The sequence below is a fragment of the Pseudonaja textilis genome, chromosome 13 (genome assembly GCF_049901715.1).
Source record: "Pseudonaja textilis isolate UNSWEBS1 chromosome 13, rPseTex1.2, whole genome shotgun sequence".
NCBI lineage: Eukaryota > Metazoa > Chordata > Lepidosauria > Squamata > Elapidae > Pseudonaja > Pseudonaja textilis.
Window position 1 is genome coordinate 20,816,917 of NC_142002.1, and position 15,904 is coordinate 20,832,820.

The window sequence follows — 15,904 nt, forward strand, 5'->3', positions numbered from 1 at the left end:
AACATAAGACCTGCGGAGACAGACTGTAAGCCAAGGGCCTTCCAACTTGCCAGCTTTAAGACTTGTGGACTTCAAATCCCAGAATTCCTGAGCTGCTAACCAGGACTGGAGGAGGAATTCTGGGAGTTGAAGTCCACAAGCCTTAAAGCTGGCAAGGTTGAAGAGCCCTGCTGTGGGACATCGGGATCAGGGGTGCCACACTCGCGCCGCCAGGTGAGGAGGTATCGGGACTTTTTTCCCCTTCGCTAAACGGGGTGGGGGCAGGGCCAGCACGTGACGCCTCCGGGCCGTCAGTTCGACACCCCTGATCAGGATGGTCGAATCTCTGCGTTGGCCAATGCAAACCCCACACAACCCGCCATTGAAGTGGGGGCCGAGAGCCCAGCTCCGAGACGAAGCCCACCTGCTCAGCCCTGTTGAAAGCCTTCCTCCTTTGGCCTTTCCTCCTCCCCCCCCTTCCCCTCCTCTCTCGCCCAATGGAGCCTGCAAAGAGACAAGAGATTTCTCTCAGTGCAGATAAGGAGGAAGACGTCCTGATAACCCACTTTGCCCTCCTCCCCGCCAGTCCGAAGCCATTAAGATCCGAGGTTGTGACAAGGGGGACCCCGGGCAGCCCCGACACGGAGTTTGTCCCTCTCTCGCACTCCCCCATGTGGGACACGGGTGGGCAAGTTCACAGGCATGAGGTCCGCTGGGTGCAAAGCCACTGGCTGCATTTGCAGCGGCAGCGGCAGGTTCTCCGCTCTGGTGTGAGTCACAAGCTTTGTGGCCCCACTACGCAAACCCAAACCGTGGCTAGTGAGCCCAGCGTTAACGCGTAGGGCTGGGGTGGCCGTGCCTCGGCCACGCAGGTTGGGGGAGCTCCAGATGCAACGCGGGGGGAATTGGGCCCCTTCCCCTCTGCCCACGCTTTGGCCAGGGGGCCAGGCAGAGGCTGGGCGAGGCCATCGACAGGTGCTGAATTTCACGGGCCTTTTAGCGCTCTGGGGAGGCTGATGGCCGTTGAGGATGGATTACCCGCGCCTGACATTTTGGAGGCAGCTGTGCTTCCTCGGAGCAGCTTAAGATGGTGGGAGGACCCCCCCACCCCGTTTTTATTTCCACCCCCCAAGTCCAAAAACACCAGGCAGAAGAAGTTGGCAGCCGCCTTGAACGCTTCCCTCGGCATTGGGCAAGGGATTCACCAGGAGACCCGTCTGGTTGTGCCTGGGAGTCTCAGCTCCCCCCACTGCCCCCGGAGGAGCCAAGGAGATGCTTGCCCAGGGAAAGGTCCAGCGTCCAGAAGGCCTCCTACTAAGAAGATCTCCACTTCTGCCTCCCCCTCACGAGGCCGTTCTGCCCTTGTCCTCTTCTCTGGTGGCTTCGTAGTGGCACATCCGCAGGTGATGCCACATACCGGAGTGTGAACTATGATTGACAGATTCTAACTGCCGAGTTCATGCAGAAGGCTGCACCAAAAGTAAACAGTGGAGGCTTGGCTTACATGTAGCGTATGATCCAATTTGTAATAAGAGAAGATCCAGATTCATCCGGGTTTGCCTCTCCGTAAATTCATGAGGATTTGGGACCTGGTTTTCTGTTTGTACGTCCCGTCTTTCTTCGTTGGAGTTTAAAATGCGCCTGTAGAGCCTTTCCACCAGACTGGCCCACTCTAGGCCTCTTCCGTCCTATTCTCGGTTGGCCATTGGATCATGTTCCTTCCGGGGCAATTGTCGTCGTGTTTGGCCTCTTGTTTTCAATTAGCTCAAAGAATCTTGTCTCAAGAAGCAGAGATTCGTTTTGTGAAAATGGCGGGTAGGGAGGGAGCTTTTTTATTGCCCCTCAAACGCTGCAGAAGCCTCTTCCAAACTTCAAGTCTGCTCCAATCTTCCCTCTGAGGCTGCGTTTGGGGTCACCGGCTAACGTATACAATGGGCCTACAGAAGCTTGTTAAACTTACTCTTAAAGCAAAGACGAGGCTGCTTAAGCAAGATTGCCTTTTATGGAGGAAACTTTTGTTGCGGAGCTGGGAGCACGTTCAAAGGGTGTGCGAGGGGGAACAAAGCCGCGCTCCGTCGGCATTTTTGGAACTGAAATGTTCAGTTCATCTTCCGTCAAAGAAAAGAGCTATTCATATTTTTCTGTCCACTTGATTGCTTCCCTGAAATGCTGCTCGCTGTTGGATTGCTACCTTATAAGTGAACAATGTGGATTTGCCGTTGAACACGGGGCCAGGTCCTTATTGATCCATATTTGCTGACATTAAGGAGGGCTTTGATTTCAGCCTGTTTTCAACAGAAGAAAATCTCTGCAGCTCAAGGTCAGGCGGTGGAATCCTCGGGGCTCTCTGAGCTTGGTGCTTTGCTTGCTGATGTTTCGTTACCCGACTAGGACTGATGCACGCAAGATTAATATCTTGGGCTGGGGAATGAAGCACTGGCAAGCAAACAACCCAGTCCAGAAAGCACCAAAGACTCCATATGCTTACCTTATTTTGCACCCTGTTTCTTTCGTTGCAGAATGGCCTCTCTGGCTGCAACTGACCAGCATAGAGTTTGGTAGGCATGCTCACGGCACAGTTCTCCACTTCAAGTTCAGATTTGTACTGAAGCTAAAAGGAGATTAAAAACAAAGTCGTGCCGTTCCCATATGGAACCATTTAACGGAACACCATGTTGTTCTAGTAGCATTTTGATTTCGTGGTGTTATAACTGGATCTGCTGGGATGACCGAGCATGCAGGCCCACCGCCCTGGAGGGTCCCATCTGAGGGAGGCGTAGGTGAAGTTTGCCGTTGGGGCCTTTGCAGCTGCCTTTGTTCCTTTCGCAGAGAAACGTGCGCCTGACTCCCTTGTGAAATCGCTTTCTAAAGGCGCACAATGCACAAAGCCGTCTCTTTGACACTTGGATGGGAGTGCTATGGAAATGGAAAGAAAGATAACATTGTTGGCATTCCGGAAAGCCACACATGGGCCGCTCAAGGCATCGCAATACGCATCCTCGGAGTAGTCCTTAAGTCAACAATGGTGTGCTTGTGCAGAGTTGGGTCCCCTCTGGTCACAGCAGCTGGCCGGGATGAGGCCGATTCTTCATGGGGACATTCCATTCCATGTTCATCGGGAGGCAAGCAGAGGCTTGGATTGGGGCAGAGGGGGCCCCTCTCCGCTGCCAGGAGAAGTAGAGTGCCATGAGGAAGCTTTCCCAGGAGCAAGGAAATGCAGTGGGGGGTGGGGAAGAGATTTGAGAGGCCCCTGTGATGGCAGAGGGGTTTTTGGGTGGGGGGGGGGGGTTGGACTCCCGTTTAGACCTTGTTATTCAACAAAGTGAGAACAGGCCATATGGGTCCGTGGGGACTGTAGGGCGCTTCTCTACTGTGGGCCGATCTTTTCTTGCCCTTCTTAGTAGTTTCGTTCTGTCTGCTGCCTTCATCGCTGATGGTGCCGAATCCTCTCCAATCGACAGTTAAAAAGCTGCCCATTTGCTCTTAGTCCTCCGAGTCCTCCGGGGCGTTTGCCTGCTCGCCTGTTCCTTTTGCAGGACTGTTGAATTTGCGAAGTTGTCAGACGGATAGGCTCTGTGTCTTAAGTAATATAATTTTCAATAAGCCGGGCCAAAGTATTTTTTTTTCTTTAATTCAGAATTAGCAGATCAAAGCCGGTGGAGAAGAATCTGCTCAAGAGCAGGAAGTTAGCGCAACTGGGCTCAAATTACTTGCTAATTGAAGGAGGGAAGACTGAGGGAGAATTTTTTTTCACCTTCCTGTTAATGTGTGAATTGCCGGCCTGCCTTTCTTGGGCTTGTCGAACCTCCACCTTCCTGGGTTAATTGATCTATAGCTTGTTGGCTTCTTTCTTCTCCGTCTTCCTTGCCAAAAGACCTCGCGTGCTTTTGCCATCTAGTCCCACGCTTCCTGCTTCTCATGCAACTTTCATTTCCACTTCCACTTCACTTCCACTCCAGCTTCCTGTATCGGTGGAGAAATGTGGCTGGTGGGGAGACGGCAGTGGCCACTGGGGAGGTCAGAAGCGGAGGACCTCTCTGCCTGGGGTCAAATCCGTCCTCCAGCCCAGGAACGAAGCAACCTTCTCCACGGCCTTCTCAAAATTGGCTTTCTATTTTTGAACTCCTATAACACGCAACTAATTTTGCAGGAATCCTTTAGGCAAGATTGTGGAAGTATGTTATTCAATTATTCGACCAAAATAACTCAACGGCATCTCTTGTCTACAGCAGCCTCCCCCAAAAGGGAGTTTCCTCCAAGTGGTATTGTACCCGGCCTGCGGAGTTGTGGGCCTAAATACTCCGGTGGGGAACTACGCCGGCGTGTTCCCACACGCCAGCACTGAGGCAGTAGAGGCAGCGGGTGGCTTGCATCTCTTCCTACTTGAGTGGTCTCTTTTCCAATTTGGGCAGCTGTAATGGCGAGAATCTGTTGGCAGAAGCAGCGCCATGCAGAATGCAGATCTCTGGTGCCTTCGGATGCCGAGCAGAAAACCGGTTTATTCTTGGCCGTCCCCACCCGAGTTTATTTCCAGCTGCAGTCAAGATCTTCTGATGCCTCGTTGTTTGAAATGGGCCTTGAGTTACTCTGGGGTGGAATTCAGGCACGGAGGCTCTTGACCATCTCACTTGCGCAAAGGGAGCTCCAGCAGTAAAGGAACCGGGAACATGGAGGATCCCAGGGAGGGCCCGGAAGAAGCGGAAGTGATGCCGGCCAATGCCTGGCCCTGGAAGTCGGCCAAGTCCCTTAAGGGCACTTCTTAACTCAAGAACTCGCTTGGACGTTGCGGGTCCTTTGGATGAGAAACAGCCACCATTGAGCGATCGTCCAGGCCGGCTTTGCAGGACCTTTGAATCCATGATCGGAGCTACCCAAAGTTCAAGAATGAAACGGCTTGTGGTTCTGGCTGTATCCATGGAGCCACATTTGTGTGCAAAGAGGTCCTGGGGGTAGATCTTATCGGAGGGCTGCTCATCCTCCCCCCGCTCGCCATTGCGTGTGATACATAAGAGCCGTTCGAGTTCCTGCATTGCTGAGCAGACATTAATAGCCTGCAACCTGAAACCTCCCCGCCTTGCCCTGTATTGTCGCAGCGAAATCTACTTTTGCAGCAGGAGGTCTGAACCCCCCCACCCCCGATACTAAAAAAAAAGAGGCTCCCTTTGCAGCCCCAGAGCCCCCGGAGAGAGAAGATTCCCCTGAGCGAGGATAGGAGCTCCGGAAAGAGATGGCTCTGCGTCCTGCAGACCAGGCCTCTTGGTTGCTGTAGCCAGGAGGCCCCCCGGCAAAGATTGCAGCAGGAACTGACCCCGCCAATGGCCTGGGGACCTTCGGAAGGGATGCACCGACCTCTGAGATGGTGCTGAGTTGCTTTGCTCCTTTTGGAAGGGATTCCAGGGCTCCTGAGGTAGGTGCTGGTAGGTGGAGGAGGGAAAAGGCCATCCTGCTATGCAGGCGATTAAGGCCCCCTTAGAGAGAAGGTGTTTTGGGCGGGTGCCAGGAATACCGCACAGGACCTGGGTGGCCTCTGGAGCAAACTACAACATCTCCCTTCGAACGGAATTTGCGTTTCATGGGTTCGGCAAAAACTGGAGTGCGTCTGCAAGCCTTATCAAGAAGACGGCAATCTGTTCTGCGGGTTGTTTTAAAAAAAATACTAATTAAGATTAAAGCAACACAAAGGCGCCAAAATAATTTTTAAAAACCCCACCTCTCCAATCTTGGTGCCTTCCGTGTCTTGTGGATCTACCTTTCCCCCTCCCCCCCCCGTCTGCTTTCTTCTCAAGCTTTGAAGTTTTTTCCCTTTGAAAGTCTGCAGATCGGATCAATAGATAAGCGGAAGATTGGCGTCTCATCAGCCCTGGAAGAACTGGGGGTGGGGGCAGCATCCTGATTCACGAGGGGGTTGCAGGCAACTCGGGTCTTGGAGGGACCTGATTCCAGGGAGAGGTTCTTCTGCGGAAGCCCCGAGGGGATGAACGCGAGGAGGCAGTCAGGCTGCTTGTGGAAGCCCTGAGATTTTCTCCTGTTTGGTGCTAGGAAATGCCTCGGCCCTGCTCTGGGCTGGGATGACAGCAGCGGTTGGCGTTCCGAGCAGAATTGGGAAGCCCCTCGGAGTTATTTCAAGCTGTTTGGGCCTGATAACTAAAGCTGGAGGCTGACCAGAACCTTCCGGGCTATCCAGGGGGTGTCACAGCACCTCCGCTTCAGAACATAAGCTGTGCCTGCTGGGTGGGACGCCAACCAGCTGCCAAGGAAGGCTACCAATCTCCCAACAGCCCCACCGCCATCATGGCTAAGAGATGTTGATCCCCACAACTTCCATGAAGTGATCCAACCTTGTTGTAAAGCCAAAAAAGCCTGCATACCGGTCAACTGGATGGTTTAAGGCTTAAGCAGCTGCCCTGAACATCTGGAGGGCACCAGACCGAAGGGGGACTGTAGTGGGCAGTAAATGAGCTTTGTTGATAGTTGGGAAAAATTCCAAGACTGCAGTTCCTGTTGCAGAATACACGGACTTTACTTAAGATCTGTGTCCTGTTTTAGTGTCGCATTGGGCCTACCGCCTCGCTAGCCTTGTATCGTTGGAAGAAACTAAGCCGGGTTGGGCCTGGTTGGCACTCGGATGGGACATCCCAGGCAACAACTGCCCGGGGTCTCCATGAATCTTGAGACATTGCGCTTCTCCTGAGAGGGCTCCACTTTGGCCCGGGCTCCTCTGAAGCTTCAGGCAGGAGATCCCCCCAGTCCTGGGGAGGGAAGGTTCTGCTGCAGCCAGCGACCCCTCCATGCTCAGCATGCGATGGAGTGCGGTGGCCCAGAAGTTGCACCCCTCCACCTCTTCCAAGGCAGCAGAGTCTTTGGATTGAATGGTGCCTTCAGATGCTGAATTATAGTTCTGGCAGGCAGCAAAGAGGCCTCTTGGGAGCAGACTCCCTTCCGCCAGCGTGACTCACCTGGGCCACCTACGTGGAGCAGAAGCCTTCACACCAACTCTGCCTGGCCAACCCCCCCAGGGTTGGCCATCATTGCCATGGGGAATTGATCCTTTCTGGGAACGGGAAGAAACAACAGGACTCCAGCGCTCCGCTTCCAAAATTGCAGGGAAAATGTTCAGGTGGGGGGGGAGGGGGGATGTCAAAGGGGTTCCCCTGACTTCCCCCCGCCTCTCTGTCCCAACCCCCCAGTGAAGGTCCTGGGCACCCCTCCCCTCTTGCTGCAAGGGCTCATTTGATGGGGTCAGAGACAAACGACGGGAAAGAAGTCTAAAGAAAGTCCATCTCCTTACTGGAAGTTGGTCTTCCTTTTGATCTCCTAAATCCAGGACGGGGAATTCAAGATTTCTGCCAGATAGGGGGAATTTCAGACAGCCCTGGCTGTTTATGTGGGGCTTATGTTCTGGCCTCTCCCCCTTTCAATCTCTCGTCCCTCCACCCAAGAACCTCTGCACTCAGCCCAATCTGCCTATCCATCCTCTGTATCCACAAGCTTTTTGGGGGGTGTTGCTTTTTGAGGCTCTTGGCTTGGCTCGACCCCCAGCCCTGCCATCCAAGGGTGGGTCTGGTTGGTGGAAGGCAGCCCTGAGTCCGATAAAGACGTTGCCTCACCTCCGCGGCCTCCGTTCCCAGCCGTTTCCCACTGCAAATTCATTATTCCCAAGAGACAGATTGGGAGTGAACGTCCTGCTCTCTGGCTTTGGCTTAGCAGGAGTAATTATTACGCTTCAAGAGTCGATGGCTGTAACTTGTCCTCGGCTGCAGCATGTTTTGGAAATGGTGTTTGTCTTCCGGGCCTCCTGGGAAGATGCTTTGTAATTTTTTTTTTATTGCGTTTTTGGAGCTGTGTTCCGAGGCTTTGATGCCAGTCCAAGTTTTCCTTTTGGCGAGAGAGTCCTCCCCGGTTTGCGTGGAGGCCTCATGCCAGATTCTTGCCCCAACCGCCCGGGACTCTCTTGCTCTCTGTAACTTGGGAAGGGGCTCTGTGGGGCTGTTTGTGGAACGATACACGAGGCCCAGAGTTAAGCCTGGTATGGCGGTATAGTCGCTTGCGGATCGTCCTTTCGATTTCGGCCTTTGGGGTTTCCAACTCGGTTCCGTTGAGCAGAAACGGTTTCCAGTGGAAGGTGCACAAGTTTGAACCTTTCTCTCCCCATAATAAGTGTGTGATAGTTCACGAGATGGTTTGAAAGGCCATCGCTTGATCGCCTCCTGCTAAAATCCCCTGAGATCTTTTTTAGGATTGCACATTGAGGGGTCAGTTTTCAGGGGGGGCACAAAGGGGTGCTCAGTTGCAGCCGCTGCTGTCCATGCATGCTTGCACCCCAGGTTGGAGGGGGACGGTGATCAAAGAAGACACAAGCTGGAGCGTCTTTGGGGGGTGGGGGGGGGCGGTAAATGTTTTTTGTTGTGATAGGGAAGAGCAGACAAGTTGCCTGTCCGCCACTCTCAGCCTCTCTATTTTTTTCCTTCTGTCGATCCTCCTCAGCACCCAATGCAGCTGCTGGGTGGGGGCAGCCCCCTTTGACTTTTGGGGTTACGGCAGAGCCTGCCAAAAATGTTTTTCGAGCAAGAGGGGGTTTTTGTCTCAAGAGACAGGGGGTCCTAAATGAGCTCACCTTGATCAATTCTGAGCTCTCTGGGCAATCCTCTGGCTTAACGGAAGTCGGCCCTCGTGGGATGCGCCGGAGTGTTAGCCGTTCCTTCTGCTGGCTGACTTCCCCTCGTCTGTCCTGGAGCGTGCCAGCTGTTGGAGGAGAGGGCTTGCCAGTTCCTGGTTGGCATTACCAGCTCTCCGCTGTCTCAGGCAGAGGGTGGCCCTTCCCACACGTGCCAAAGCAGCTCTGGCCTTCTAAACTGGGCGAGATAGAACGAGCTTTTCACCAGGAAGAGGGCCAGCTCGGGGCTTGGCTACCATGGCTGGGATGGCAGCTGGAGATGGGACAGAGGGAGTCTAGCTTGCTGTTCAGAGACAAGGACCCGTTCTCTCCTCGAAACCTTCTGAATTGGGGGGGAAATAGGCAGAATTAGGTTGCGTGTGTGTGTGAGAGAGAAAGAGAGAGAGAGAGAGATTCCAGCGTGTCCGGGTGATTCCAGAGAGCAGAGGGAGGGAGGGATGTGGTTCCTCCGGGGTCCTGAAAGGGTGGACGCTTATTTAGATCAGAGGTAGATTTAGGGGAGGCAGAGCGGAGGGTGGCCCCAAACAGAGGCCGGGGGCTCTTCCCTTTGCTTGCACGACTTTCCCTCTTCTCAAGAGGCAAGAAGGGCTGCAGGGCGTCGTGCCTCCTCGGTGCGTGTCATCGATGAAGCAGCCCAGAACTGGATTGGCACCGGAGGCTAAGCTGGGATTTATTGCAGGAGCTCCGTCTCTGTGGCTTGCACAACAGCACCCTGATCCACAGAGTCAGCCGTTATTCCAGATCAAACTACAGCTGGCTGTTCTGTGGTTAAGTGCTCCACTCAGATGTAACCTCGGTGTGACAAAAAGGGGCCGAGACTTGGAGCCACAAAACATGGAAAGGGGGCACTTGAATTGCACGGTTTTCATTCCTTCCCCGCTTCAAATGGATCCGTCTGGCCGCAGAACTTCCTGCCGCAAAATCCAAAGGCTACAAGGAAAACTTTAGAGTGTCCCCTTAATCAAGTTGCCTAACAGGGCAAACTAGTGGCTTCCTGCACATCTGGGCTCGGAGGGCTGGAGGAACAGGCCCTACCGGCTGCCCTCTGGCATTCTTACATACCCACGGAGATTAGGTGTTGATTTGCCATTGTGTCGCCAGGTGCCCAAACAGGTGTAAATACCTGCTGAAATTCACCGCCCGAGTTAAGTGTGAAATCCTTGGCTGGAAGCTAGTTTCATGCCTTCGCTTAGCTGATTTCCCCAATTAATTATAGCGTGAGTTAAAAGTAAGGCAGCATCTTAGGATGTTCAGTGAACTCCGGCTGAGCCCAGCTGGAGGCTTTCTGGGCCGTTTCTAAGTTCTACTGGTCTCATTCTCCAGTTTTCGTTTACACGACGCCTCCAGATGGAAAAGCACCAACTTTGTCTAGCGTCTCCCAATCCTGATTTTGGGCAAAGAATAAATATTTATTATACGTCTGTAGCAGTTTCTTCTGTACTTCGTTAAGCAGCTTTAAAACAAGCATGCATGTTTTTGCACAAAAGATCGAAGGAAACAGATCAAAACGCCCAGTAAGGTTTTGTAAAATAAATCATTATTTTGGTGGTTGTATTGTTTGCTCCCCACCCTACCGGAGCCTACACAAACACAATTTTTGAAACCGTAATGGATATTTTTGTACGTGTATGAAAAACCCAAGTTATTTCCGCTTATTAGTTGAATTATTCCCACTCCAGAAAACACACCCGAAACGTAATTGATCTGTTTGCCTGCAGTAACCATAATGACTATGATAAGTTACGTGTCTGTTTTTTCCTCCCTGTTTTGCTTTCTCTGTTTCAACTGAAACAAAAGCCAAAGAAAATCTAGGATTGTCTTTGTGGAAGGGGGGGCAGCTTTTGTATTTGCATTTATATTTATATTATCTTTGCGAGGAAATACCGTATAAGGAAAGCGAAAGGATCGTAGGACATGTCATGTGGTTAGGAAGTTGGTAACTGGGATATGATAGGTTACAAATGGTTGAATAGAGGTTTTCTCCACTGTAGCCGCTTGAAGCTTAGCTGGCTGAGGAATTCTGGGAGCTTAAATCCACCCGTCTCCAAGTGGTTGAGAAACATTGCTCTGGTCGGACGGGACCCCACAATGCTCCAAGGTCATATTTTGTGCCTTGCCTTGCGCTATCTTCACGATGCTCTCACAGGGCCTGTTTCGCCACCTCAGCACTTGGAAATCTTCCATAGCAGCCTGTGTGAGCTTTAGCTGTCAGACCTGGCTGAAAAAGGCTCCTTCAAATCTCCAATTACTGCTTCCTAGGCTGCCCCATCTCTTAAGGCCATCACTTTAAAACTCCGTCTACCACCATTTTGTTTGGGGTTCATTTAGCCTGCGGCGGGTAGGGATGTTACCTTTGGCGGGGGGAGACGTGGCCTGACGAGAAGGACCGCTCCGAGGGCTTTTCCTTCTCTTTCTCAAGTGCGGTGCCTGGGTCAGGGCGAATTGTGTCTTGCAAAAAGTCTTCGCCACCCGCAACTCGTTCCCTTCTGTGCATCATAGGGAAGTGGCATGAAATATTAGGGATTCTCCTCTTTCCAGGGTAAGGAAAGCGGCAGTGATTTTAACCTGGATTTTCAAGGCAGCTGCTTCATTTTCCAGCCTTCCCGTGACCTCCCTTGGGCAGCTGGTTGCCCACCGTGAGGAAATGGGGCTGAGGCGGCTCTCTCACCTCCTCCAACCCGGATGGGGGCTCTTGGGGACTCGGCCTGCTTCCCTGAGCCCTGTCTCTCTCGTTAAGGAGGACGGGGGGGGTTTCACTTGAAGCCGTTGGGAAAGGGGCCTTCTCCTCAAGTACGGCCGGCTGGAGGATCCTAGGAGTTGAAGTCCACCCCTCTGGCGGCCAAGTTGGAGACGGGGGGTGGGGTCTGTGGTCTCCTGTGTCCTTCCAGTTCTGTGGAGCAAGGCGGTGCCTCAGCTCATGGAGAGGAGCGGACTCAAAACATCGGATCTGCCCTGATCCAAACCTCCTGGGAGACGCTGTGCTCTGAGCCCCTTTGCTTACAACTCAGGCTGGGGTGGTCCTTTGAGCCACCCCACCCCTCGCAGCTATGCTGAGCATCTTCCGATGGAATTCCCTCCTTCCCTTGGGTGAAGAATCCAGCCCGATTCTTGGCTTCCTGGATTGGAAGCAAGCGGGCTTGATCCGGGTTCAAAACACTCCCAACGCCTCGAACTGTTTCCTCACGTGGGACGCAAACTCTGCTCGGGTTGATGCTCAGCTGTAACGTGTAAGTACCGAGTTGTCAACGTTTAAGAGCGAACTTTTTAGATAAATCTCTTGCTGTGAAAATCAGGGAAGATCACCAAGTCTGAGCTCATGGTGCAAAATGCAGAATTTGGTCCCAGGTGGGCAGTATGTTATTTCCTTCAGAGGAGGAGAACGTCTTGAAGAGAGACGATTACTCATTCTAATGGCTGTGTGTGTGTGTGTGTGCTTTTTTAATGAAAGGACGTGGAAAATGCTCACGAAAGAATGGGATTTGTGCAGAGGGAGTCCCAAAAGTTAACTCCAAAATTTGCCCTCCAGAAATCTTTACCGATAAGGGATGTGCGTAGGTGGGTGTGTTGTACTTTCACACCCCACTAAAACAAAGTCAGGTGAGACCCTTCTGCACCATATGCAAAAGGAAACTTTTTGCATGTTTATGAGCCAAAGAGTTTGGGTTGGAGTTGTGCCTGCTTTTGGCGAGAAACCATTTTTTGCTTTGGCTAAAATCCGAGAATTTCAGAGAAGTGGAAGTTTTCCTTTCTCCCCCAAAGACGTTTTGCGCTCTGCAGAGCGAAGGTGCCTGCTTGTTTGCTAGATTTATGCCAGGGGTGTCCAACTTGGCAGCTTTAAGACGGGGGGACTTCAACTCCCCAAATTCCCCAGCTAGCCTAGGAATGGTGGGAGTTGAAGTCCACACTTGGACACCCCTGATTGACCCTCTTATCTTTCTTCCCGTTGCTCCACAGTCTCTCACTTCTTCCCATGAGAATGAGAAGAGACATTTCTTTTCTCTTTTCTAAGGAAAGGCGCTTTTACTCGTCATGGGGATGTCTCGTAAGCATTCGTGTCAACTTTTTCTTTTCAACTCCTCTGCTCGCAGCCCTCCTCCTTGCTGAAAGCAGGTCAGGAGGGGCTAAGGAGCAGAAGGGTCACCGTTCACCTTCAGATTTCCCAGCCGGTGCCCCTCCCGAGATGCTGTGGAAGCCGTCGGGGGCGGCCTGAGCTGCAGCCTCAGCAGGATGCCAGTCCCAGCCTGGCACCTGCCAGTCCCAGAGCATCAGGATGGGTTTGTCCGACTGGAGCAGCTCTCGTCCTGACAGAGGCTTGGGTGGATTTACTGCCTCTCACGTTTGCTAAATTCTTGGCTGCTTTGTGGGGCATGAAATTGAACTGCCTGGCCACGAGATGGAAGCCACCGTGCCAGGATAAAAGGCTGTGCTGGGTGATGCTCTTTGAAAGGTGAAGTCCCATCTCGCGTCCGTGCAGTGGAAGGGATTTGCTGCTGGCTTGTTTGTGAAAAGTAGCTCATAAACAAGGGAAGAGGAAGAAATTCTTGTCCCCTGGGGCATGCCTGAATCTATCCAGCTAGTCTGGGTGCCAGTGCTGAATTTCAGACAGTGGTAGAAGCCAATAATTCTGAAACCCTTGATTGATTGATTGATTGATTGATTGATTGAGTTTCTAAGCGGTGGAACAGTTCGCCTCCTGAAGCTGTGGGTGCTTCATCACTGGAGGTTTTCCCAAAACGGGCCCAAGAGCCATTTGTCCAGAATGGTATGAAGTTTCCCGCAGTGGTCTGGGGGTTGGACTAGAAGACCTTCAAGGTCCCTTCCAACCCCATAACTCTGTGATTGGCTCTTACCCGCACATATCCTGTCCCGAGTTGTGATCCTTCGGTAGTAAGAGAAGCCTGGCTCAAGAAAGCGGCTGGCAGGCTAGAAACATTCAGTATAACCGGTTGGGAATCCAGAGTTGTGAGGTGTGTGGATTTGTGAGCATCTCCGTGTCTCCGCTGTTGTAGCAGCCTTCGTGCCTCTTTCCGAAGGATACCGCTGCCCTAATCTGGCCAGGGATGCCACTGATTTTCACGGAGCCGCCTTTTTCAGATGCTCTGAACGTAGTTTTGCAATGTTTGGGAAAAGAACATCCTCGTGAAGGGACAGAAGGTCTGGCGAATTGATTGATCGCTTCCCTTTTTATGCGTAAAGCAGCTGTGCTCCTCTGGCTCCTTGGCTTCTGGCCTTTCCGAGATCAATAGAGGCTTATTAATTCAGCTTTCTCTGCATTAAGACGCCTTACAACAGCTGATCTCAAGGAGCTCAAATCCTTGACAAAGACGTCTGTTTCCTGACAGGAACTCTCTGAGATAAGCTGACATCACTGCCCTGTTGCAGATGGAAGTTTGACGAGGGGAATAGATTTGCATGTTTAAGCTCTCCGGTGGGGGCAACATCTGCTCAAGCCGCCTTCACAGAATGCAGGTCGACTCCATCCATCCATCCGTTCAGTCATAAATTGACTGGCTGAAGGAGCGGCAGCTTTTTGGCAACCGAAGCAGGGCCTGGAGGGTGATGCTGCCTCCTCAGGTGCCCCCCCTGCTCAGGGACCCTTGAAATCACCTTCCCACGCAGAGGTCCGAATGCTCTCTGCCAGGTGGAATAAACCACCATCCCCCCTTGACTTGACAGGGATAGAACAACGGGGCGGTTGCAGACCGTTGTTTTGTTTCACACTCTCCCCACCACCCAACCTCTGAACAAGAAGGAAAAGGGGGGGGTTGAAGGCCTACGGAGTACAGCCAAGTGGGTGGTGTGGTGTGACTAACCAGGAACCCAATTTGCGGGAGCCTCCGAGCGTGGCCTTCATAACTTCAGGAGTCCATTGGCTCAGAAAGGTGGCCAGCCCAGCTCTTCGTTCCAATTCTCCAGGCTGCTGGCTTTGTGCTCTGAGGTTTACCTCCTACCCTAAACTTGGCTGGGCTACGTTTTTTGATCAACCCACCCAAGTCTCGTCCCATGTGCCCTCATCCACATCCAACACCACCACCACCACCCGAGTTTGGGGTCAGAGGGAAGAGATCTGGAACAGAAGGGCCCCCCTAATTTGGGGGGGGGGTTCTCGAAGTTCACAAAAGGCCAGAACAGGCTTTGACCTCTGCCCCCTCGGTGTGGCCTTTGGGGCGGAGAACTGGTGAGGGTCCTCCCGGCTTCCTGGTGAACTCTCGGCCCAAACACAACAAAATCCACCGGCACAGCGGGGAGGCCTGGGGCTGAGGAGTGGCTTTCTTTTTTTTCATTGCAAAGCTGGATCGTGCCAGAATTCAAAGATGTTCAGATGTCACTTTTGGATGAACTTCACCTTTAGCAGAACTTCAGTTTAATGCGATGAGATGGCTTTGATTTGGATTGGATTCAGTGGTTGGAGGAGGAGAGATTGTACAGCTTTCCCTTTGAAAGGAGCGGCTCGACTGCCCTTATCCTGTCCAACTTAGGGGAAGGGAAGAGAGGCTTTGCAAGACGTTGATTGACATCCCTTTGCGTGGCTGGGCTCCACCCAGAAGTTTCTGCTTCTGCGGAGAAGGGGCTGGAAGTCCTCCAGGTGTAACTGACAGATTTCTAGTTCTAGGTCCCAGTTTACTAGTGCAGGGGTCTCCAAACAGGCAACTTTAAGACTTATGGACTTCAACTCCCAGAATTCCCCAGCCAGTGCGTGCTTGTGCAAGTCCAGGCGTCTTAAAGTGGCCCAGTTTGGAGATTCCGGATCTAGTGAGAATAACACCCCAGTCCGGAACTGCCATCTCTCTCCCTTTGCATCCGATCGGCCAAGCCCTTCCTTGCCCCGAAGCCTTGGGACGGAGAGTTCTGTACCGTATTCTTTGCCATTTCTTGCAGGGTGCGTTTCAAGAGCGCGGAAACGGGAGTTGTAGCTTTTCATCTCTCTTTGCCCAGTGGAGTCCTTGACATTTCAGGAAAAAGAACACAGGCAGTTTGTGGAAATAATATTTGGGAGGAGTTGCAAGATGCAGGATAAGTGTTTGGAATAACCCCTTTTAGTTTTTGCTAATGCAGAGTTTCTGGCGACTGGGGAATTATCGGTTGGTGGCCCGTTGTGTAACTCTGTCCCCCATTTAGCCCTTGGGGAGATGGTGCACCTTTGCCATCACGTGGGGAGATGCCGCCAGGCAGCCGTTGTCGTCCTTCCTGAACGTGTCGGGCAGTGGTGGAATTCAATTTTTTTACTACCAGGTCCGTGGGCGTGGCTTG

At 52.5% G+C, this 15,904-nt stretch overlaps 1 protein-coding gene across 4 annotated transcripts in view; it reads left to right on the plus strand.

The window, feature by feature from the left end:
* TLN2 (talin 2) overlaps positions 1-15,904 on the plus strand; it is an 80,455-nt gene that overhangs the window by 26,073 nt on the left and 38,478 nt on the right. Inside the window, exon 1 of one of the 4 annotated variants that reach the window (XM_087941948.1) lies at positions 5,200-5,386. The exons of the other annotated variants lie outside the window; for them this stretch is intronic. The gene's annotated coding sequence lies outside the window, so the exon portion shown is untranslated. Of the gene's footprint in view, positions 1-5,199; positions 5,387-15,904 lie in introns of those variants that run through there. 4 annotated transcript variants of the gene reach the window in all.